The 25,735-nt window shown below is 37.6% G+C and overlaps 1 protein-coding gene across 1 annotated transcript in view; it reads left to right on the top strand.

Annotated features, from left to right (window-relative positions):
- USP6NL (USP6 N-terminal like) overlaps positions 1–25,735 on the top strand; it is a 160,045-nt gene that overhangs the window by 29,241 nt on the left and 105,069 nt on the right. The window lies entirely within an intron of this gene.

Here is a 25,735-nt window from a genome sequence, read left to right as displayed (position 1 = left end):
TCAGGATACTTACCATCTATAGTTATGACTCTTAAAAGTTTAATACTTGCAAGGTGTAGTGAAAGCTAGAAAATTAATTTGGAATATTGCAAAGTATAAGATTTAAATCTTGCTTTTTTAACAACTTTGAGACACATGATGCTATAAATTGATTTCTTAAAATATTTTAAGAGACGTGTTTGAATCTGATTTTAAAACAAATTTTAAGGAAGGGAATATATGATTTTGAATAAATAATAATTATGTCTTTATTAACAGATACTAATGAGCACCTCCAAGTATACTGCTGCTGGGTTGGTCTTTGGGGATAAAGACATGAACAAGACAAACATGGTGGGTGGCCTCTTAGAGCACAGAACTGGTGGGGAAGATGAGTACTGCATGAGTAGCATGGTATTATTAATATCAAAAGGGGAATGCAGGAGTCTGGGAGAGCAAGGGAACCTATCTGCACGGAGGGCAGGAAGACCATTGTTAGGAAATCGTATTCCAGCTGAGGTCTGGCTAAGTGAAGAGGAGGAGGGAGAGGGTTTTAAAAAAAAAAGATTATTATTATTATTATTTTTTTAAAGATTTTATTTATTTTTTTTGACAGAGAGAGAGAGAGAACAAATAGGCAGAGAGGCAGGCAGAGGGAGAGGGAGAAGCAGGCTCCCCGCCGAGCAGGGAGCCCGATGCGGGGCTCGATCCCAGGACTCTGGGATCATGACCTGAGCTGAAGGCAGCCGCTTAACCAACTGAGCCACCCAGGCGCCCCCCAAAAAAGATTATTTATTTGAGAGAGAGAAAGAGCATGTTTGTGCGTGTGATGGGGGAGGGGCAGAGGGAAAGACTCTTTCAAGCAGACTCCCCCACTAAACATAGAGCCCCACGTGGGGCTTGATCTTGAGCTCAATCTCAGGACCCATGAGATCATGACCTGAGCCAAAACCAAGAGTTCCCACTTAACAGACTGAACCATCCAGGTGCCCTGGGAGAGGGTTCTTAATAGAGGGAACAACATCTGTGAAGACCTGGAGTTGAGAGGTTGAGATTAAGAAATGAAGGAAAATTTAGCATTGGTACAAGTAAGTAGTGGGAGGAGATTAAGTTTGTAATTTTAGTTTAGATAAACACCACAATGTTGCCTCCATCTTATATTTTATTTCCACTCCTGTCACCAAAACTAATCTGTTTCCTTTGTCTTTACAGTCCCCTTTTCCCGTTGTACATTAAAGTAAATACATTTGGAGATGGGGAGAAAAAGTCATTGTAACCCCATTACGTTAAAGCAGCCGTTTGCTTTTTTGCATATGACCCTGTGGTCTTGTCCAGATTGTGTGTGCGTGTGTGTGTGTGTGTGTATTTTTAAAATTTATTCATTTATTTGAGAGTGGGTGGAGGGGCAGAAAGAATCATCAAGCAGACTTCCCGCTGAGCACGAAACCTGAAATGGGGCTGGATCTCATGACCTCAAGATCATGACCTGAGCCGAAACCAAGAGTCAGATGCTCAACTGACTGAGCCACCCAGGTGCCCCCAATACTATATATTTTTATATAATTGGATTCATAATGTATATGCAATTTTATATTTCAATTTCTAACATTGAGTTGTATTTAGACAGTTATCGTATTTCTATAATTGTTTTTCATAATGCAAAATCATAATTATCATAGTCCTTAAAGATAATGATGCATGGTAACTTATTTAACTGTTTCCCTATTGTTTGGTTATTTAGGATGCTTCAATTTTTAAAAATGTTTGCAGAAGGAGTATCACTGGTGAATTTGCCCCTTTTCTTTAATAAAACAAATTAGAACGAATTCCTTAGGCTAGATTTATAGTATTGAAATGTTTTTGCCTATGTCTGCCTGTCTTTCTTAAAAGACTGTACTAATTTACAATTACTGTGGTCATTGGTGTACAAGGATATATTTCACCATGACTAGTTTAGTGGGCTCAAAATGGTATTAAAAGTTGCTTTTAGTGGCATATGTTTGATTTTTAGACAGGATAACTTTTGTCTAAATTGTGGTAAAATATATATAACATAAAATTTACCATCTTAGCCATTTTTAAGTATACAGTTCAGTAGTGTTAAGTATATTTACATTGTTGTGCAACCAGTCTCTAGAACTCTTTTTATCTTGAAAACCTGACACTTTGGGGGCGCCTGGGTGGCTCAGTCGTTAAGCATCTGCCTTCAGCTCAGGTCATGATCCCAGGGTTCTGGGATCGAGCCCCGCATCGGGCTCCCTGCTCAGAGGGAAGCCTGCTTCTCCCTCTTCCACTCCCCCTGCTTGTGTTCCCTCTCTCTCTGTTGCTCTCTGTCAAATAAATAGATAAAATCTTGAAAAAAAAAAAAAAACCAAAAACAACTGACACTTTGTACTTACTAAACAACTTCCCTTTTCCCTTCCTCCATCCCTTGGCACCCACCATTCATCCTACTTTCTGTCTCCATGAGTTTGATTAGTCTAGATACCTCATGTATATGGGATCATAAAGTATTTGTCTTTTTGTGACTGGCTCATTTCATTCAGTGTAATACCTTCATAGTTCATCCATGTTGTAGCAGGTGCCAGAATTTCCTTCCTTTTAAAGACTGAATAACTACGGGGCGCCTGGGTGGCTCAGTCGTTAAGCGTCTGCCTTCGGCTCAGGTCATGATCCCAGGGTCCTGGGATCGAGCCCCGCATCGGGCTCCCTGCTCAGCGGGAAGCCTGCTTCTCCCTCTCCCACTCCCCCTGCTTGTGTTCCCTCTCTCACTGTGTCTCTCTCTGTCAAATGAATAAATAAAATCTTTAAAAAAAAAAAAAAAAAGGACTGAATAACTATTTCGTTGTTTGGATTACCACATTTTGGTAATGGACAAGTTGGTTTGCTTCCACCTTTTGGCTACTGTGAGCAATGCTCCTATGAACATAGGTGTACAAATACCTCTTTGAGACTCACCTTTCTTTTGAGTACATACCCAAGTTCTTTTGAGTATATACCCAGAAGTGGAATTGCTGGATCATATGGTAATTCTGTGTTCAACGTTTTGAGGAACTGCATACGGTTTTCCGTAGCGGCTGCACCATTTCACATTGCACAAGGGTTCCAGTTTCTCCACATCCTGGCCAACTCTTGTTATTTTTTGTTTTTTTTTGATAGCAGCCATCCTAATGGGTGTAGAGATGCTATCTCATTCTTAGGATAACTTTTTCATCTGTTCACTATTTACATTTTTTCTTGTATCATATCCTTTTAAAATAGACCTTTCTCCCAAAATGCGTATTGAAAAATTACAGATTTTAACTCTGGATGATGCTTTTGCATCTCCAAAAATTTATTATGAAGCAATGTAGTTTTTTAATATATGTGTTGGAACTTTATATGTTTCTCTGGGGACACGGGTCATTTTGTGATGGTCAGCAGAGAGAGATAATGCATAGTGTAGTATATAGAAAAGTCAGAGAGAGAAAAAGGTTTCGTAAAGGGAGGAAGAGTGGAGAGTAACAGGTACCAAAGATCAGTTTTGCCTGATGTATTGTTCTGTCAGGGACTCTGTTGGTGGTCTTACTTCCTGTTAAAATTAATGTGTTATGGTGAATTATAGATTTTGTATAGTGGAAACTCCAGAAAGATCTTTGTGAATGTTAGAGGGACTTCTGTGTTTAAATACACAAGCACTTTTGTGAATTCTATGGAAATGCCTATGTCTTTATATTTTTCATACATATGTATTTGTGCATGTGGACGTTTGATCTTAAAGGTGATGTTATATTGAATTATGATTCATCTAGATTGAATTATGATTTATTCCAAGACTTGACTGCTTTTTAATATGTGTTTTTTATGGTAATGAATTTTTTAAAACTATTGACAGCTTTTTTAGATTCTGGGGTAGGTCACATTGCTTGGATGCTGTGTTTTCTTTGAGTTCTTGATTTTGAAATAAAGTCATATTTAAGTTTCCTCATTATGATTAGAAAGTCTCTTTACCTTCTATATTTGTGTGTCCATCTGCATGTGGCTTTGGGAAGTCAGAAGAGTCATTTCTACATAAAGGGAAGCTTTCTTTAAAAATTCAAAATGTGGTAATTCAGAAATTGGAATATGTTCAGTTATAATGTGCTGTGTATATCCTTTAATTCCTACTATTTTCCACTTAAAGACACTCTCCTGTCATCTTGTACTTACTTGCAGGAGTTATTTCAATTGTAATTCAATAATTAATTGTATAATTATGTGTTTAGTGTCATTTTCTCTTGGTAGAGTAGAAGGAGATTGATCACCCTTGTAATACCAGCAACTAGCATTGTACCTAGTGTCTGCTTAATAGTTTTTGTATGGATGAGCAAAATTTTATTGCCTTTAAAATGAACTTACGATATGTCAGTACATGAAGAATTTCTAGGTGTTGTGAGGATAAATTGGGATATATTTTCATTCCCCATGTTTGTGAATCGTACTTTGCACATATTTATGACAGTTTCCACTGAGCCACAGAAAAGTATAGAAGCTTCACCAAGCTATTGAGGTTTCTTGGCTGCTTGTTATAAGCAAAATGAATTGCCCTTTTATAAAATACCTTTAGAAATAGGTTTTGAAAAAACTGCTAATTACATTAGTACAGTTATTTTTGTTCATAAACAATTACTACCATCTAATATGCCTTGATATTATGTGAAAGAAGGATAATGTCATCCATAACACGTATTTTGTGGCTCATTCCACATCCTGCAACTTCAGGACATTTTACCTTCCTATCTTTTTTATTTTGTCTTACTTTTTTTCTGTGAAAAAAGTCTGCAAAGATAGTCATTAGCTTTGACAGTGTTAATTTTTAAATACCCCATATGAATTATTAGGAATTACTGTAAGAGCACCTGAGCACTATTTGGACAGAAAATATTACAAACATTTGGTATAGAGAAAGGTAAGTGGACAAAAGTCAACAACTTTTATTTTTATAATCAACATACATTTTATTCCATATTGATGAGTTTATACAATTGATTCTCAAAATTGTAGAACAAAGTGTTTATATACCACCTGTAAAATCTAAGTAGAATGACAAAGAAATAGAAGTCTATTAAGCTGATTTATTAACCCAAGAGGAGAGAAGTCAGAAATGGGTTTATAGTTTAATATTCAAAAGCCTATTCTATTTGCTGGCCAGTTGACATCTTGAATATTTACAGATTATTTTTGTCACAACAAGTTTGGCCTCTCACATTTCTTTTTTCTCATTTATCTACATGTTCTGAAAAAACTGACAGTAGTTTAATTCTAAAATATATTTCCAGGAAAGCCAAAACAGTTTTCTGAAAAGTGCATAGAAAAAACCCTAAATCATTGCCAAGAATGAAAAGATGCTGGGTTGTTATTCATATGATCAGAAAAATTTTTGGACAAAGCACAGTGCAAATACCCTTGTCTGTGTTTATTTTAGAAAAAAGATGTTGATGAAGTATTTTAAAGTGTGAAAACATATCAATTCCAAAACAGTATATATAATGTTACCTAATTTTTGTAAAATCAACAAAAAAAGTACATGGATAAGTCTAAAAGGTTGTTAGCAGTGCTTATCTCTGTATGGCGGGCCTAAGAGAGATCTTATTTTCTTTGGACTTGTTTTCATATACTTTTTTCTACTGTGAACGTGCATTATTTTTGTAATAAGAACTACTAGAGATGTATATTTACAAAAAGAAGAAAGTAGAGCTCTTCTAAGTTAGTTTGTAATTCTTCAAGATTCTAGGGAGTTGGTCTGAATTATCCACAATGTTATTTGTGAGGAATAGTAGTATAATTTTGTGGCTCAGTTGGTTAAGCGACTGCCTTCGGCTCAGGTCATGATTCCGGAGTCCTGGGATCGAGTCCCACATCGGGCTCCTGGCTCAGCGGGGAGCCTGCTTCTCCCTCTGACCCTCTCCCCTCTCATGCTGTTTCTCTCTCTCAAATAAATAAATAAATAAAATCTTAAAAAAAATATATACTTCTTTTCACGTGGGGCCAAGAAAGATGGTCCAGTGAATTTGTTCATTGTTTTATTAAATGAATGAGAGAAAGAATACAAATGAGGTCAGAGTCAATCTTGTTTTTTCTCTCTTCCTGATGTTTTGGTTTTTTTGATGAGTGAGGAATGGTGGGAAAAGATTTCTTTCCTCTGCGTAGCTGATTTTTCTTTATATCATTTGACATATAGTTCCTGTTATTGATCCCTTTTGAGCAGAAAGAAGTTGACTTTGGCCTTGTGTTTTCATTGGGAGAAAAGAAAATGGCATAACCTGGAGTGTCCCAATAGGTGTGTGGGGGAGTGCTCTTACTGTACTGCCTCTGGCTCTTCTCTCTGGGCTCTTGTCTCATTATGGGCTCTCCCCGGCCTCCTCTCTCATGCCCCACTCTGGGAATGCTGGATTGGGAAGTGATGGGGAGGAAAAATAAGATTGTGCTTTCGGCAAAAACTAATGATGTAATGTATGGTGATTAACATAACATAATAAAATAAAATAAAATAAAAGATCGTGCTTTCGGGGGTTAGCCAAGAGTTTGCGGTTTTGGGGGTGGCCATGTTAACAAAAGACAAACGTAGGAAACAAGATTGAAGTAAGAATTTTTTCTGTTGTAAAAAAGAACTAGCTCACAGCTGGTTGCAGGCAGTCCATTGGGAGGGCCCCTATTCCATTTCTTGTCTCTGGAGCCACATTGGGGCTCTCATGTGTAGACAATGTTTTTGTTTTAAGCACTCCAGTTAAGGTCTGTACTTTTTTGGATTTATCTTTGTATTGTTTCAGGTATAGATTATTAAGTACATATTAAATATAGATTTTCTTTGTCATTTTCAGAGACTATATTTTAGAACACTTTTAGGTTTACAGAAAAATGGAGTGGAAACTACTGGGAGTTCTCTTATATCCCCTAAGAATACTCCCCGCCTTCCCGGTTTCCCCTCTTACTAACATCTTGCATTTGTATGATTCATTTACTGCAGTTAATTAGCCAGTATCAATGCATTATTGTTAACTAAAGTCCATAGTTTACATTAAGGGCCACTCTTTGTGTTGTACATTTTATGGGTTTTGACAAATGTATAATGACATGTATCTGCCATTAACAATAGCATACAGAGTAGTTTCACTGCCATAAAAATTCCCTGTGCCCCCACCTATTCATCCTTCTCTTCCTCTTCTCACATCCCTGGCAATTACTAATCATTTTACTGTCTCCATAGGTTTGCCTTTTCCAGAATGTCATATAATTGGAATCATACACTATGTAGGCTTTTCAGATTGGCTTCCTTTACTTAACATTTAAAGTTCCTCCATGGTTTTTGTGTGTGTGTGTTTGTGTGTTGGTGTGTTTGTGTGTGTGTGTGTGTGTGTGAATAGCTCATTTACTTTTATTGCTGAACAATGTTCTGTAACCTGGATATAGCAGTTTGTCTATCCATTCACACACTGAAGAACAAGTGATTGCTTCCAAGTTCTGGCAATTACAAATAAAACTGCTATAAACATTCATGTACAGATTTTTGTGTAGATATAAGTTCTTAATTCATTTGGGCAAATAACAAAGAATAACAATTGTTGCATAAAATGGTAAGAATTTGTTCAGTTTTGGAAGAAACCACCAAACTGTTTTCCAAAGCGGCTGTATCATTTTTATTCCCGCCAGCAGTTAATGAGAATTCCTGTTCCTCCGCATCTTCGACAGCATTTGGTGTTGTCAGTGTTTTGCAGTATAGTCATTCTAATAGATGTGTAGGGGTATCTCGTTGTTGTCTTAATTTGGGAAATTTCCTAATGACATGTGAGGTTGAACCAACTCTTTTCATATGCTGAATTGCCATCTGTGTATCCTTTTTGGTGAGATGATACGGAATTTTAAAAACCAAAATATAATTCATTTTTTTTAAATAGTAAAATGTGTTCTGTATAGAAAAGTATAGCAAAATGAAGACAGTAAAAATTCATATGTAATGCCATTATTCAGGGGAAGAATTGTTGATAACATTTTGATATTTTTTCTTTGTGCATACATCTTTCTCCCTGTGTGTGTGCATGGGTGCGTGTGTGTGCGTGTGTGTGTGTAATTCCATAATAGTGGAATCATAATTTTTGTACCTTTCATGTTTACTTGTACACATTAACTTTCCCTATATCATTCTTCTAGAACACAGTGGTCCTTGGCTGAATGTTAGGATCATTTGAGGGAACCTTTAAAATTTGTGATGCTTGGGCTGCATCTCGGACAGTGAAGTCCAAATCCCTGTAGATGGACCAAGGCATCATACTTTTTAAAACTTCCCAGGTATTGGGCGCCTGGGTGGCTCAGTCAGTTAAGCGGCTGCCTTCAGCTCAGGTCATGATCCCAGGGTCCTGGGATTGAGTCCCGCATCGGGCTCCCTGCTCTGCGGGGAGCCTGCTTCTCCCTCTCCCTCTGCCTGCTTCTCTGCCTGCTTGTGTTCTCTCTCTATCTCTCTGTCAAATAAATAAAATCTTTAACAAAAAAAAACACAAAAAACTTCCCAGGTATTTTCCATGTGTAGTGAAGATTGAGAACCATTGGTCTCAATATTTAAGAAAAAATGTAATTCCTCAAAGATAACATGAACTGTGATACCCTTTTTATAAAGTTTGGAACAACCACACTGCAACACAGGGGTGGGTGTCTGTGTGTGTGTGTGTGTGTGTGTTGTGTGTGTGAAAGAGGGGGAGGAGATAATATTAGATAGATATAAGGGGAATCAAGAGAATCAAGGGAGTTTTATTAGGAACTCTTTTTTTCTGGATACAGGATGTTTGTTACTTTGGGTTGAAGCAGGGGGATGGGTTGGTGGTTGGGGAGGGACTGTAGATTAAATGCAGATTATTGTTAATGTCATAGTTTTTGTTTTGGGTGGTTGCTTTGTGCTGTTTATTATTAAAAATAAATAATTGAGTATATAAATAAAACTGGGCCATGCACAGACCAATGATAAGAACCAAGGACTTTGATTAAACCAACTCTTTGTGCCAGAGGCCCAGTAAGGAAAAATAGTAAATAAGCAAAACTGTTACATCCCTCTTATAAATGTACTTAGTAGGGTTTGATTATCACAGTGGTTTGATACCCAGTGCCATCCATTTGAAAAATGAACAAGGTAGGGGTGCCTGGGTGACTTAGTTGGTTAGGTGTCTGGTTCTTAATTTCAGCTCAGGTCATGATCCCAGGGTCTTAGGATCAAGCCCCATGTCAGGCTCTGTGCTGGGTGTGGAATGTGCTTAAGATTCCCCCCACTGTGCATGTTTTTTTTCCTCTTTCTCTCTAAAAAAAAAAAAAAAAAAAAAGGAAAATGAACAAGCTATTCCTCAGTAGCCAGAGATTTTATATGCTTTTTTTTTGAAATTCTGTATCCATTCCACTTTCCTCACAGAGGTTTTTTTCCTAATGTACTTTGTCAAAACAACAAATATATGATGAATTTTGATGAATAATTATTCAGTTTAAATGAATTTTTTATTGGAAACTCGTCTTAATGAGTGGAGTGGGCTGATGTTACTTATTGTGCTTTGATTAAAGGAATTGTTGGATTATTTTTATTCTCTGTCTCCCATGTTTTCACCTCTTGGAGCACTGTGCAGCAGTGAGGTGTCTGAGGGTTGGCCTTTTTCTTGTGAAGTGGATCAAAGGTGGTTGCGTCAAGGGAGGTGGAAACAGAGGGCCCCTGCTGCCCGCATCTTCTCAAGCAGCTCAGCTGTAGTGATGAGTACATGTACAAGTTAAGGATCTGGAAATTAATTCTTTGAAGAGTGCCCATGCCAGAGTAAGCCCAGAGGTATGTGTGTTTTTAAAATTTGCATTCCAGGAGGATTCAGAATGATCTCTGGGGCAAAGAAAGCATATGAGAATGCATATAAATGTGTGTATATGTATATACACATATACAGACCTAACAGGAACACAGCATAGTACAAATGTGGAATTCTTTTTTACATTATTTGGGCCTTTAAAATCCTTTGCTTTGTATGATTTAAACATACATGAATATGAATACATATATATCCTTTACAAACAAATAAATATGCATATATAGGGCTAGGTAGTCAGAATTTAAGTTTAGTTTGAAATAATTTCAGACTTAGGAAAATGTTATAAGAGTAACACAGACAATTCTCCTATTCTTTTACCTGGATTTCCTAAATGTAAGATTTTTTTTAAAAAGATTATTTATTTATTTATTTGACAGAGAGAGAGAGAGACAGCAAGAGAGGGAACACAAGCAGGGGGAGTGGGAGAGGGAGAAGCAGGCTCCTCACTGAGCAGGGAGCCTCATGTGGGGCTTGATCCCAGGACCCTGGGATCATGACCTGAGCCGAAGGCAGACGCTTAACGACTGAGCCACCCAGGCACCCCCCAAATGCTAAGATTTTACCACATTTATTTTCTCATTCTGTATTAATGTAATTTTTTTCTGGACCCATAGGGGGTAAATTGAAGTATTTCCCCCTAAATACTTCAGGGTGTATTCCTAAAGTCCAGGCTGTTCTGTTATGTAACTGTAGTGTAATGGTCATAGTCAGGAAATTAACACTGATAACGTGTAGATGGTGTTCACACTTTCCCAGTTGTCCCCAGATATCATGTATTTCCCCTCATCCCTTTCTGGTCCAATATCTAACCTGGCATCATGTGTTACGTTCTAGTTAACCTGACTCTTGAGTCTCCTCTGATCTGTAATAGTTCCTCTGTCTTTTTTGCCTTTCATAATCTTGACATTTTTTTTTTAAAGATTTTATTTATTTATTTGTCAGAGAGAGCGTGCACGCATAAGCAGGGAAAGCAGCAGGCAGAGGGAGAAGCAGGCTCCCCACTGAGTGGGGAGTCTGATGGGGGACTCGATCCCAGGACTCTGGGATCATGACCTGAGCCGAAGGAAGAAGGAAGACCCTTAACTGACTGAGCCACCTAGATGCCCCCGATCTTGACATTTTATTTTACTTTTTAAAGATTTATTTATTTATTTATTTATTTATTTGAGAGAGAGAGAGGTGTGAGAGAGAGAAGAGATCATGAGTGGGGCGTGGGGGGTAGAGGGAAAAGCAGATTCCCCGCTAGTCAGGGAGCCTGATGGGGAACTCGATCCCAGGATCCTGGGATCATGACCTGAGTCGAAGACAGACACTTAACTGACTGAGCCACCCAGGCACCCTGACCTTGACATTTTAGACTACAACTTGGTTATATATACTATATTAGAATATGTGGTCAGATACATTTACTGTTGCAACATGTGATAAAAAAAAGAACAGAATGAGAGAAACAAAAAGCTATTGGTTGCTTAGCAGAAGTTAAGGACTGACAGTAGTGAGTCAGACTAATTACTTGCGATTTTCATTTTCAAAACTAATACTGTTATCAGTGAGATGGGGAGTGATGATAATTGGAAATTTATGGAAACATGAATATAGATAGTCTTCTCTTCCACTGATCAGATATGGAGGAGAGAGCTGACTGAAAATAATGCCCTATAGAGCCCCTTCCCTGCATGGAAAGAGAAAAATACTGGGAGAGAGCAAAGCTAACAGAAAGTACTTTTCAAAAACATTATGTTTTTCTAGAAGAGTGAAAGTGATTTCTCTGGAGCTGGAAATGCAAAGAACTGAAAAAGTCAGTGTATATACCTAACATGGGCAAGGGATAGAAAGAACTGGGAGAACTTGATTTGAGGAGTTTGATTTAGATGGTGATTTGTCTTTATCAGGTCTTCAGAGGGAATCATTAAAGAGCACAGTTTTGATTTCAGGTTTAAAACTTGGTCTTTGACTCATCTGAACTTTCTGATTTAGTTTGCAAATACAGATATTCTCTTTTAAAGAAAACAGGTAGTTAGGATAATTGCCCAGTTTTGTACTCCATTTGCAAACAGTTTCTCACTGCCATCGATCTGTAGCACTGCCTTAAATTACCACCCATATGGAGAATACATTACGGGTGGATATATATGCACATGTTATAGCACCTCTTTTTTGAAGAGCTGAAAACTTCACCCTGAATTTTAAAACTATACATTTTTACAAGAAAGGCGTGATATCAGAGAAAGCGGAAGCCTTTGAAAGGTTTTGGATTCTATGTTTTACTTCCAACCTTGGTTGATTGACTGTGTACCTCGGTTGTCCAATTGAAAAATGGGAAAATAACAAATAAGCCTTTAAGTGTGAAGGCAAACTGCCTTTGATTTGCTTTGGGATCCATTATGTAATGATACATTAAGGATATCAAAATGATAAATGGGAAAGAAGGAAAACAGGGGAGGACAGTTGACAGTATGGTAAGGGGAACAAATTGCTGGTGGAGATTCACTTTAATAAATAGAACGTGTAACCACGTTAACCCGAATGTCAGTTCTCTCTTTTAGTTAACCCTATAGGTTGACTTTGAAAAGGGTAGGTGTGTGGTAAGTAGAAGATGTAACGAAGGTATTCAGTATTAACTGAGCATCGGTGCAACTTGGCTATTGAAAACCGTGTGCCCAAAATGGCGGTTATGCTCAATTTTTTAAAAAATCTCTGGCGCATGCCTCTTCTGGTGAGGCCAACGAATTTACGAACCCTTTAGGATTCCTAGTGTGAAGTGTGAATGTAGACTTCTCTTCAGGTACTAGGATGTCAGTCAGAGGTGTCTCTGTGAGGAGGAGGGCAAGGAATTTATAGGATAGTTTTCGAAGTTTCATATCTATTAGGCAGACCTGGGAGCGTGGAGTTAGCAAGATAGAATTTTATTTTTATCCACATTTTATTTTCTGTGTTTCAAGTATGAGATTTTTGAGAAATTGGAAAAAAGTATTAAGGCTTTGCAGTGCAGGGTATTTTGGTTGACTACTTCTGAGTGTTTTTAAAAACTTGCACATAGCATCTGTGATTGGCTATATGAGAATTTATAGCATAGCACTTTATTTCTCCTGTCATGACTTTTGTGAGAAAATGTTTTCATTCACTGTACTTAGTGATTTGCAGCAGATTACCCACATTTTGTTTTGTTTTGTTTATAACCCGTTAATGCTTTGCAATGTGATACATTTGGACTTTGAGGATGGTGGTTTTCACGTGTGCTGAAATCACTTTGAATCCATTTCAAGAAGATACAGCCTATCCTTTTGTTATTTCTTATTAACTGCTTCAGAGCCTTCATGGATAGCTAAGCAAAGCATGTAATGTATTTCTCTGAAGTTGAACTGTGCTCCTGCTTGAGCTTCTGAAAGCAGAAACAGCAGTGAGCTCTTGGTGATGAAACCTGTTGGATTTCTGGAGGAAGCAGCGGAGTCTTTGGCTTGTTAACTAGCAATGATTCAAGTCTTGCAGATTGTAAAGGAGCTGGTGACACCATCGAGGCAAAAAGCAGCCAAAGTGAAGGAAGGTAGGAACATCGTCAGAATGAACAGTCGGAGCACTCAGAGGTTTTTACAAATATCGACCTAACGAACAGCTATAAAAAAGGAGTTTTGAGTTATCACGTATGCTTTTGCTCTTCTTATATAATGGTAACTGAAAAGGATCAGGTAATGGCATAATTTTAAACATGCCTTATTATTCCTATTTTTAAATGACAAATTAGAAGCATATCTTCTTATTAAAAGGTATGAAGAATAAGGAGAGGTTATGACATATCTACTGCAATAGTATTTTTCACACTGGAAAAATCCTGTTGTATTATGTATTTTGGAGGTAGGAGAGTAATTTATATAATCCTCTCTTAATTTTAAAATACAAATGTTCCTGGCAGAAATCAGAAAGGAACAAGCTAGGATTCTGCCTGTAGCAGGGCAAAAGAACTAGATGGTTCTTATTTGTGTGGCCAGCTGATGAAATAATAGTTATAAATATTAATTCAGCCACTGAATGGTAGTTTTTTTGCCTTTTTGAGTGAATAATTACTTTTTTCTGTTTATGATTATATGCTTAATCAATGCTGCTTATATTTAAGATAGTTCTTTATAGCCTGTGTCAGTTTGGGATATGTTGAAATACATTTTCAAAATCTTTCTAAATTGCCATGTCTGACTTACAGATCTTAAAATGAACTAATGCAGATACACCTTTGAAGAAATACTTTTGTTTTTTACTTTTTTAAACATTTGAAATAGTAAATCTCCAAAATGACAATAAGGAATTGATTTTAAAAATACAAGTTTATAAACTTAGTTTATAATGCTGTCAATTTCATGAATTTAATCTATGATTTAAAATCAGTCAGTTGATAAATTTGTCTATCAGCTTTTTCACATGTAAGATATAGCATTCTGTCTTTATACGATTCAAATAGCATAAATATACCTCAGATAATATAAAATACAGATTATTTTGGGTTTTTAAAAAAACTTGATATGATCTGTGTTCAAAGTAAAGCTTATGAGATTCCTTAAGTCTTGTGCAACATTATTTGGGATGATGGTATGAAATAATATTGTGACATATACTATAATCAGCCACATATATAGTATTACAGCTGAAAGAAACCCTAGCCCATCTTGTCTTTTCTCATTTTATGGAAGGACATGGTATTTAAATGGACAGAAATGCATGTCAAAATGCAGAGAAACTATTGTCATTTACCTTGGAAAATATAATATTTAGGATACTTTACAATTACTTACTCCTGTTTGCTACTTTATTTCTCCTTCTTTTTCTTCTATAATAAAAAGGACTGCATTCCTATCTCTGAATAGCAGGATTCTAACAATTAGGCATTAAAAAAAAAGCTGACTGCTTTTACTAATTCAGGAGAATATAAATTAGTTAATTTAATTGCAGTCTGTTTGAAAATGTCAGATTCATACGGTTTAACCTTTACAGATGGAATTTTTTTTTATTGGAATGTTTCTTCTAGTTTATATGTTTTCGATCATAATCATAATTACTTGGAATACACCCAGGGAAAAAAGTAATAATATTCTTCTTGTTTTTCAAAGTGCATATACATATACAGCATGATCATATTTGATAGGAAATGCCATATGAATATAGAAAAAATCGTACTAAAAGATGCTATATACTAAAGTAGTAGAACAGCTTTTGTTCTTAGATTCTTTTTCTTATTTTTTTTCAGGCAGAATTTTCTATGACCAGGCAAAACAGAGGCATCTTATATGTAGATTTTTTTTTCATTCTTTTTTCCAAACGTATTCTTATAGTGTTTTTAATCATTTAGCTAATATATTTACTGTTAGTTTTATCCTTTTTAAAAATATTGTTACATTTTGCCAATTTTTAATATTGATAAACAGAAAAACAAAGTTCTATAAACAAATATAAAACAGTGACCTATAAAAAGAGTTTTTAAACTAAAATCTTTAAAATACAACATGAATTTGGATGAATGTAGAGCAACATTTAAAGTATTTGTTCACATTCATATGAGTAAATAGTATGGAAAAATTGATGTGTGAAGGAAAGTATCAAAGTTGGGGATGAAATAATTATGATAAATGGCTTGAAAAATTTTCATAAATTAGTTTTCCTTGGTATGAGATAGTAAGCAAACTCAATATATTTTATTATAAGTAGGACTCAAGGGTATGGTGAAGGATTATCTTGAGAAAGGAGGGAGATTATACAATATTCATGAATATTTTCTTTAAAAATTTCAAAATATCTGCCAAATCACTGCTTTGTCATTTATTGAAGTATCAAGTATCCCAACCTACCCAGCACTTAGTGAAATACATTACTAAGAGTTCATGTTAATGCTCTTTAGGAAACTTAGAATTTTGCAGCAGTTAGCATTATAAGGAAGGGAGAGAACTAGTAATGTTATTTGAAGGATAATTTTAGTGGATCTATAATTCTTTTTTCCAATAATACAGTGGGGAGCTGATGGAAATGATTGACAATTGTAAGATGGTTAAATACAACCTTGGGCAAAATAAATGAACATTAGGCAAAGGATAAGTGCTCTTTGGAAAAGTATCCTTGTCTTATGGGAGAGAGGGTCACATATACATGTATGCGCTCACTGGTTTGTCCCTTCATCATGTATTTATTCGTAAAGCCCTTATCAGGTGTCCACTATTTGCAGGTCACTGTGTTAGTCACTGGAGACACAAAAAAAGATACGATCCCTGCCCATGCCTGGGGCATAGTACACACTCAGCTATTTGTTGAATGAATGAATCAGTCAATGATTGGAAGAATATAAATTTGTTAAGATAAACTAGTTTGAGAGTTAAAGCAGTGTGATCTTGTAGACCAAGGAAAGGGTTGGGATAAGTGATTTATGCTAAGTGGAAACACAAACTGTCACAGTTTTCCTCTTGAATGTCCTGGTGAGGCTCCATCTTCAGGGCCACGTTTGAGTAGATTTGGAAGGCTGAACCCCATTGAGCAAACTCAAGTAAAACTGTACAGTCTGTTCAAATGTACATAAGGCACACATGCAATCATTGTGGCTGTGTATTAGTGAGGGGCCTGGTTTTCTCCTTTTTTAAAAGCTTCATGTCTATTTGGATAAAAATATTTAAAAAATAGTACATGTTTCCCTATCTTTTTTTTTTTTTTTTAAAGATTTTATTTATTTATTTGACAGAGAAGAGACACAGCGAGAGAGGGAACACAAGCAGGAGGAGTGGGAGAGGGAGAAGCAAGCTTCCCGCTGAGCGGGGAGCCCGATGCGGGGCCTGATCCCAGGACCCCGGGATCACGACCTGAGCCGAAGGCAGACGCCCAACGACTGAGCCACCCAGGCACCCCACATGTTTCCCTATCTTGTAAAACGGAAGTCTGCTAAATATAAGTATGATTCAGGTTCTTTATTAAAAAAATTTTTTTAGGTTGCAAAACCTGATGACAATCTTCATTAAAATTATTCTTAAAGGAAGAGTAGATTTAGAGTGAGACCCTGAAGATTCCCCCTGTTACTAAAACATAGGAGCTTTGGTATCTGTCCTAATCTTTTTATTCCTACTTTCATTCCTGAACACCTCTCCTCTACATTATTAAACTAGCCTCCTCACTCATTTTATTTGATAAACATTCACTGAATACTTATGACTTCTTAGATGCAAGGGTACAGTATCCTCAAGAAATGCATGTGCAGTGGCAAGAGACAAAAGTCAATAATTACAATAGTATGATAGGTATTATAGTAGACAGTGTCGTGGGAACCCCATGGGGAACTGGCCCTAGTTTGGTAATTAGAGCAAAGGAATTAAACTCTTTAGTGAAGTGACAGATGCTCTCATTTGAGCTAAGTATCAGAGGATGCATAAAAAGCTAGCGAGCTGGGGGCAGGGGATGGGGGAGAGTGTATACAAGCATCCTAAGCAAAATGAGTAGTAGAGGGTTGCTCAGGTACCCAAACATGAAGAGACTTACATACCATGTGAAGAAGTTTGGAAACTTTTAGATGATAATGGGAGAAGGTGAGAAGAAGACTGGGCATGTGGTATTCAGTCATTTAACTCTCTATTCCATCCTTCCATTGCTATCTGAGATAACTTTCTGAAACAGTTTGTCATGGAACCTGGAATTTGGACTTACCCTGTATTTCTACTGTATTACTGGGTCTCTCCATGCACCGTCTGTGCCGGCTCAGCAGAATGCTTGCTGTTTCTCAGACATGCTGCTCCATTAGGATGGGGGGTTCTTTCCCTCCTCCCAACAATTACATCCCTTACCAGGTCAGCCTACGAGGCTCAAATGCCACCCTTCTAGAAAGCATTCCCTAACTTTCTCCCCTCACCCTTTTAGGTCAGAATTAATCATTTCTTTGTGTTGTTTCAGCATTTTACTTTTGCCTATTATTATACCTTTAACATTCTGTACATTATGGTTATAGTTGTTAAGTTGGTCAGTGTTACTTGAAATAGTTGACCCTTGAACAGTATGGGGGTTAGGGGTACCAACCCCAACACAGTTGAAAATCCACATATAACTTTAGACTCCCCAAAACTTGACTACTAACAGCCTACTGTTGACCGGAAGGAAGCCTTACTGATAATATAAACTGTCGATTAACACATATTTTGTGTGTTATATATATTATATACTGTATTCTTACAGTAAAGTAAGCTAGAGAAAAGAAAATGTTACTAAGAAAATCATAAGGAAAATACACTTACAGTACTGTTCTGTATTTATACTGTAACTGTACATCATCTGTTTACAAGATGAATCATCTGTCAGTACCTACATCAGTATTGTCTTAATATGATACAAAACATTGTAGCTGTCATACGTCTTACTAACACTAGACATCAGAAATGGAAAGATAATGTGAAAAAGAAATGCATATCAGGTATAACGATTCACGCATTGATAATAAGAAAGCAGCAGTAAGATTGCTTTATGGTAGCCTGTGTAATCAATATGATTGCTTCATGGGAGCCTACCCTGTATGCTAATGAATAAATCATATAAAATTTTTATGGCACACAGTGTTACGGTCATATTCATAATATAAGAAACATTGTTAGGTTTTTGAAGAAAAAGCCCCTACCTGTGATGCTAGGCTGATATGCAATTCTTCCAAGTATACTGTATGGTAATGTAATTCTTTGAAAGCAAAGTTATAAACAGTAAGGAAACTAACACATTATTAATTTCATATTAAACATCACCCACCTTATGCTTATCTAAGGATAGGCTATCCACTTCCATATGAGTCTTGCAACGATGTTCTACATGATGAATACTTAAGTGATGATGGTGACACAAAGCATCTCATGCAGTTCTTGCCTATAGTTACTAGATGTTCACATGAACACACATACACAACAGATTAGTGTACTAACTGTATGGCATGATGATTATTTACTGTTTATGAAGTAGAAGTGGATCATCATAGAGGTCTTCATACCCGTTGTCTTCACATTGAGTAGGCTGAGGAGGAAGAGAAAGCAGGGGTTGGTCTTCCTGTGTCAGGTGTAGCAGCGGAGGGGGAGGCAAGGGAAGCAGGCACAATTGGTGAAACTGTTTGGAAATACATCATAATTTCTGCCTGGCTTTTTTGTTTTTCTAAAAATGTTTCTCTCCTGTATCAACCCTTCTTCCACCATTTACTTTAGTTTCAGTGCCTGTATCATAGAAGGGTCTATGTTGTAAAAGAAGTCAAAAGCAGTTTTGAATAATTGGATCCCTTCTGCCAAATTATCTGATTTCAGTTTGTTTTCTGGCTCTGCTGCTTCTATGTCTCCTTCCTCATTGTCCAGCACTGGTTCGGAAGCATTCATCTCCATCAGGTCATCTCTTAATTCCTCTGATGTGGTATCTGTTAGCTCTTGAATTCCTCTAAGTTCCATATCTTGAAATCCTTCACCCCCTGCCCCCATCTTTTTTTGCCATATCCACAATCTCTTTCGTGGTTTCCTTGATTGGCTCTGTTGTAAATCCTGTGAAGTTGTGCACGACATCTGGACTCAGAATGGCATCTTGAATAGTGTAATTATTTCCAGACTTTCATAATGTTCTTCTCTCTGTCTTTCTTTTCCATGGCGATAACAATCCTTTCTTTAGAGTGCCATGTAATGAGCCTTCAAGGTCCTTATGACCTCCAGTCTAGAGGCTGAATTAGAGATGTTGTGTTTGGGGGCAAGTAGACCACTTTGACAACTTTGGTGTTGAACTCATGGGGTTCTGGGTGGCCAGGGACATTGTCCAAGATCAAAAGAACTTCAAAAGGCAGTCTTTTACTGGCAAGGTACTTCCTCACTTCAGAGACAAACCGTTGGTGGAACCAATCTAGGAAAAGGGTTCTTGTTGTCCCGTTGTACAACCCAAAGACTTGACAGCTGGTGTTTATCTTTTCCCTTCAAGGCTAGGCTTTATAGATAGGGACACTCTGATCATAAACCTGACTCCATTTGCACAAAACAGTAGAGTTAGCCTGGGGCGCCTGGGTGGCTCAGTCGGTTAAGCGTCTGCCTTCGGCTCAGGTCATGATCCCAGGGTCCTGGGATCGAGTCCCGCATCAGTCTCCTTGCTCTGCGGGGAGCCTGCTTCTCCCTCTCCTCCCCACTTGTGCTGTCTCTCACTATCTCTGTCTCTCTCAAGTAAAAAAACAAAACAAAACAAAAAAACAGTAGAGTTAGCCTGTCCCTTCCTGCCTTAAATCCTGATACTTTCTCTTCCTTACTAATAAATGTCCTTTGTGGCATTCTTTTTTTTTCTCTCCCCAGGAAAAAAACCCTGCATTAGAAATGTGTTCAGGCAGATATCCTGTCCCCTCAGTGATTTTTCTTAAGGGTATCTGGAAACTTGTCTGCTGCCTCTTGGAGGGCAGAAGCTGCTTCTCCTGTTATCTTGACATTTATTAAGCCAAACCTTTTTCTAAAATTATCAAACCATCCTTTGCTGGCATTAAATCATCTGACTTTAGATCCTTCATCCTCTTTTTGCTTTAAGTTATCGCATAATGACTTTGCTTTTTCTCCAATCATATTAGGCTCTGTATAGGTGTGCCTTTCTTATAGCAATTCTGCACCCACATAAATGCTGCATTTTCAGTATGAGATAAAAGGTATTTCATGCAAGGTTTTCATGTCTGCTGGCATAGCTGAGCCAGTGGCTTTACAGATTTCCTTTTCCCTCTTTTTCTTCCTTTTTCTTTCTTTCTTTCTTTCTTTCTCTCTCTCTCTCTCTCTCTTTCTTTCTTTCAAAATGATCCTTATGCTGGATTCATTTCTCTTGAAATGGTGGACAGCTGCAGTTGCAGACCTCAGTCTATGGTACATATCAAACAGTTTTCCTTGTGATGTCATGACTGTTCCCTGCTTGTTGGGAGCACTTCCAGCATCACTAGTGGCACTTGGTTTAGGTCCCATGGTGTTATTCAAAGTGTATGGTATAGTACTAAACTTGATGACAAATACGCGAGAACCACCAGAGATTACTTTTTACTGCCATACACAGTTTATAGGAGAGACAAACTCCTCATGTGGAAGTGATTAGCATCACATGGTTGGCGTTTTAAGTGGATACTTGCAACACTTGAACTCACCACAGTAGCAGCAGGGGGTGGCTATGAAATTATTACAGTGGTACAGTATATACTACAGTTAATTTTATGCAGATGATTTAATACTGCATCATTTTTTAAAAAAGATTTTATTTATTTATTTGACAGAGAGAGAGACAGCGAGAGAGGGAATACAAGCAGGGGGAGTGGGAGAGGGAGAAGCAGGCTTCCCGCTGAGCAGGGAGCCCGATGCGGGGCTCGATCCCAGGACCCCGAGATCATGACCTGAGCCGAAGGCAGACGCTTAATGACTGAGCCACCCAGGCGCCCTTAATACTGCATCTTTACGTTTGTTTACATTTGATTGTGAATGGTGCTGTGTATGGTTTGTAAGTGTGTGCATACGTTTTGATAAATTTTAACTTTTATAATAGATTCGTGTCTCTTTTATGGTAGTAAATGATAAAATTGACTAGTATCTACATATGTTTTATACACTCATGACACACCTTTTTCTTAGTTTTTTCAATACATTTCTAGGCTATGCTGTTTGCGAATTTTTTCAGATTGTCTCAAATCTCCAAAAAGTTTTCCAGTATGTTTATTGAAAAAAATCTGTGTAGGACTGTACAACTCAAACCCATATTGTCCAAGGGTCAACTGTAATGTTTTGGCTCTGAACGTTTTTGCTTCCATTCTGTGTTTTAGCTGTGTTTTAGAAAAGAGTTAAGATTGTCAGAAACTGATCTTTAGATAATGAAATACTATAGCTAATAACGTAACAGTGGTCAAAGAAAGGTGTGATTCCTTTTGAGATATTTTGTAATATCTGATAGATAATGGTTTTCAGCTGATAGATAATGGTTTTCTGCTTATATTTAAAATACACATATTTTGGGCGCCTGGGTGGCTCAGTTGGTTAAGCGACTGCCTTCGGCTCAGGTCATGATCCTGGAGTCCCGGGATCGAGTCCCGCATCGGGCTCCCTGCTCGGCGGGGAGTCTGCTTCTCCCTCTGACCCTCCCCCCCTCATGCTCTATCTCATTCTCTCTGTCTCAAATAAATAAATAAAATCTTTAAAAAAAAAATACACATATTTTGCTGCACATATTGACTAAGCTTGAGAAGCTGAAGTCACAGCATCTAGTATTCTTTTTTGTTTTAAAGATTTTATTTATTTTAGAGAGAGAGAGAACATTCATGTACAAGTGTGTGGGGGAGGAGCAGATGGAGAGGGAGAGAATCTCAAGCATACTCCCTGCCGAGCCCGGAGCTGGGCCCGGGGCTCCATTCCAGGACCCTGAGATCAGGACCTGAGCCAAAATCAAGAGTTGGCCACTTAACCGACTGAGCCATGTAGGTGCCCCAGCATCTAGTATTCTTGATTTAGTTGTTTGTTTGAAGTTTTTTATGATTTACAAAGAATTTCAAGCTCTTGGCCAAAAAAGAATTACTTAATAAAAAGTTGAGAAATGACTACTTGTGGCAAACGCTGTTCATTGCCCACTCAATATCCACTCTCCCTCAAATCTTTACTAATGACAAGATTTTAATTTTGTTTGGAGTGATACTGTGATCAGTTAAAAAAAGCAAACCACTTAAACTATATTTTCTGAGGTGGAAGTGAAAGGTTGCTGGAGATTTCTGGGAATGTTTTGCTTTCTGAGATAGTTGTCACCTCTTCTTCCTTGTTACATCTTTTTTTTTCCTACCTGGAACATGAATGTAATTCCTGGAGTTGTAACAGCCATAATGTGACCATGAGGACAAGACCAACATGGTGGAAGAGAAAGGTAGAAGTCCGGTCTTCTGTGAAACCAGTGGGACCAGTGAGCCACCTGGTTTTGCACCATCCTGATTTACCTCTAGACCTCTTAGTTTATTACATGCAGTCAAAGCAATCCTCACTAGTATGTATCCAATCTGATAAAAAATAAGAGGCAAAAGCATATCTTTTAAATAGCAGAATTTCTCAGCATGCAACTCAAGCCCTGTTAGAATCTATTTTGTTTTTTGTTGGGGTTGGGTAGTCTTAATGAGGAATATCATTTATCCTAAGTTAAAACACAGATGTGGCCATTATAATAGGATGGGAGGAAATCAGAAGACCTGTGATCTAGTTCTACTATCATGTGACTTTAGGCAAGTTAGTGAACGTCTCTGTGTCATGGTGTTTTCTATCTATCTTATTATGAAGTGTCCTCTAAGATCTCAGAGAGTACTGACATTCATATTCTGTTACTTTTCCTCTTTTTTTTTTTTTTTAGGTTTTATTTATTTATTTGACAGAGACACAGCGAGAGAGGGAACACAAGCAGGGGGAGTGGGAGAGGGAGAAGCAGGCTCCCCGCTAAGCAAAGAGCCCCATACGGGGCTGATCCCAGGACCCTGAGATCATGACCTGAGCCGAAGGCAGACGCTTAATGACTGAGCCACCCAGGCTTCTCTCTGTTACTTTTCTTTTTTTTAAAGATTTTATTTATTTATTTGAGAGAGAGAGCATGAGAGGGAAGAGGGCAGAGGGAGAAGCAGACCCCCTGCTGAGCAGGGAGCCTGATGCGGGACTCGATCCCGGGACTCCAGGATCATGACCTGAGCCGAAGGCAGTCGCTTAACCAACTGAGCCACCCACGCGCCCTCTGTTACTTTTCTTAAGGCCATTTTTTCCCCTGTTGTAACCTCTTAGGTTAAAATAGATTCATAATGCCTACCTGGCTGTCTTCACTGTTTCCACACACACACATAGTAAATTGTGTTGCAGAAGTCTTAGAAAGTTGTGTAATTGGCTTAAGTATAAAAAGCCTTCAGAGATTTTTCACAATTTACTGCTGATACACAGTAATGTGAGTGATTTAATAAAGAGAAAGGCAGCGCAGAAGAGGCTAATTGAGATCATGGACTATATTCAGGTAGATTGGGGTCTCAACCCTGCAATTGCTTCGCACTTTTTAGCTGTGTGACCTTTGGCAAGTTACCTAACATCCCTGTGCATCAGGTTCTTTATCTGAAGTAGGGATGATAATAGGATGTACTTCGTAAGAGTGTTGTGAGGATTGAAATGAGGATTGATATAAAGGACCTGCACAGTGGCTGGCATGTAGTGAGAGCTAAATGTAAGCTGCTGTTAATGTTTTTGTTGGTTCTCTTATTTTTTTTTTTAAAGATTTTATTTATTTATTTATTGGAGAGCGAGTGAGAGAGAAACAGCATGAGAGAGGAGAGGGTCAGAGGGAGAGGCAGGCTCCCCGCTGAGCTGGGAGCCCGATGTGGGACTCGATCCCAGGACCCTGGGATCATGACCTGAGCCGAAGGCAGTCGCTTAACCAACTGAGCCACCCAGGCGCCCGCTTCTCTTATTTTTATTGTCATTCTTATTGCCATTGATACTGCACTCCTGATATGTTATTTGGCTACTAACTTGCTTATAGGTGTTTGTGTCCAGGACAGAACACAGGGTTCTTTGTGACAGTGGTTGGACTCAGTATAGTGATGTTTAATCTTTATAACAGTTTCATTTCATTTATACTTGGAAAACTTTAAGCAGTGCATTTATTCTTTAAATTTAGAAATGTAATATTTGAAGTCAAAATTGTGTGTGTGTGTGCTGTAGGCAAAGTTAATTGATAAAAATTTTATCAAAATTTTGTGTTAGGGAAGTATATTTCTATGTGCAGATCTTAGTTAATAACCTGTTTTAAAAGGTACTGTTTTAAAGAAAAATGGGTCCATTTTATTGTTCATTGGTCCAGTGTGTCATTGTCTTAACTGTGGTGAAGAATTTTGGAAATAATGTAATGAATTTTGCAATTACTCATTGCTTGAAACTCTAAATTATTTGAAAAGTTTTCTTTAGGTTGTTTAACTTAAAATTGAATGCAGTGGACATCTCGAGCAACATTCCTTTCTTCCTCGTCAGTAAGGCTGTACTCTGTAGTAATTAAGAGCGTCATCTGAACTCTATCCAACATGGTACGCTAACCACTAATGCATGGTTATTTAAACTTCAACAACTCAGTAACTTAAATATAAAATTAAGGAAAATAAAAAATTCAGTTCCTCAGTCATGCTAGCCCCATCGTAAGCACCCAGTAGCCACGTTGCAGAAAGTCCTGTTGGACACCACTGGATAGATTGTATAGCCAGACCGCCTGGGCTCATGTCTTGAATCCACTACTTTCTAGTTATGTGACCTTGGGCAAGTTACTTAATTTCTCTGTGCCTCAGTCTCCTCATATGTGAACTTGGATTAATAACAGCAGACAAAAGTTCTTAGAAGGTTGTTAATGGGGATTAAATGAATCAACATTTGTAAAGTGCTTAGAACAGCCCCTGGCACATAGTAACTATGTGTTTGTTAAACAAATGTGCATGGTGTGTTCAGATTTATCACAATTTATCACACTTTATAGTTAGTAATGTGTAGTGATTATATTTTTGTCCCTGATGTATTTTTTCATTGCCCGTTAGAGAAAAAAGTTTATATATACCAACCTGTTTGGGTGCATTTTTCATTTTTATATTGGACCACTGTTTCGAATAATGTTTCTATCACGCATTTTAGCTTAAAAATTCATCGTGAGTGTTCTTTGCTCTCAGGGTGAAGCATAGTCTGCTTTGTTAGGCATTTTGGGAGTTCCATCCTGCCTATCCCAACTCACTTTTCACTACCATCAATTCTAGCTCTTTGTTCCATTTTTTAAGTTAATCGCTACCTTACTTGTTAAAAATACTTAATGGTGATGGTTTCACTCTTGAAATGGTATATAAGCTGTGCCAGAATATGTAGTGCTAGGATCTGTGCATTCAGTAAATGCTCAGAGTATGCTTGTTGGAT

This window comes from Leptonychotes weddellii, chromosome 5 (assembly GCF_054177405.1).
Source record: "Leptonychotes weddellii isolate Sample4059 chromosome 5, ASM5417740v2, whole genome shotgun sequence".
In the NCBI taxonomy this organism is placed as follows: Eukaryota; Metazoa; Chordata; class Mammalia; order Carnivora; family Phocidae; genus Leptonychotes; species Leptonychotes weddellii.
Note: the sequence above shows the minus strand (reverse complement) of the source record. Positions and strands in the feature narration are given on the sequence as shown.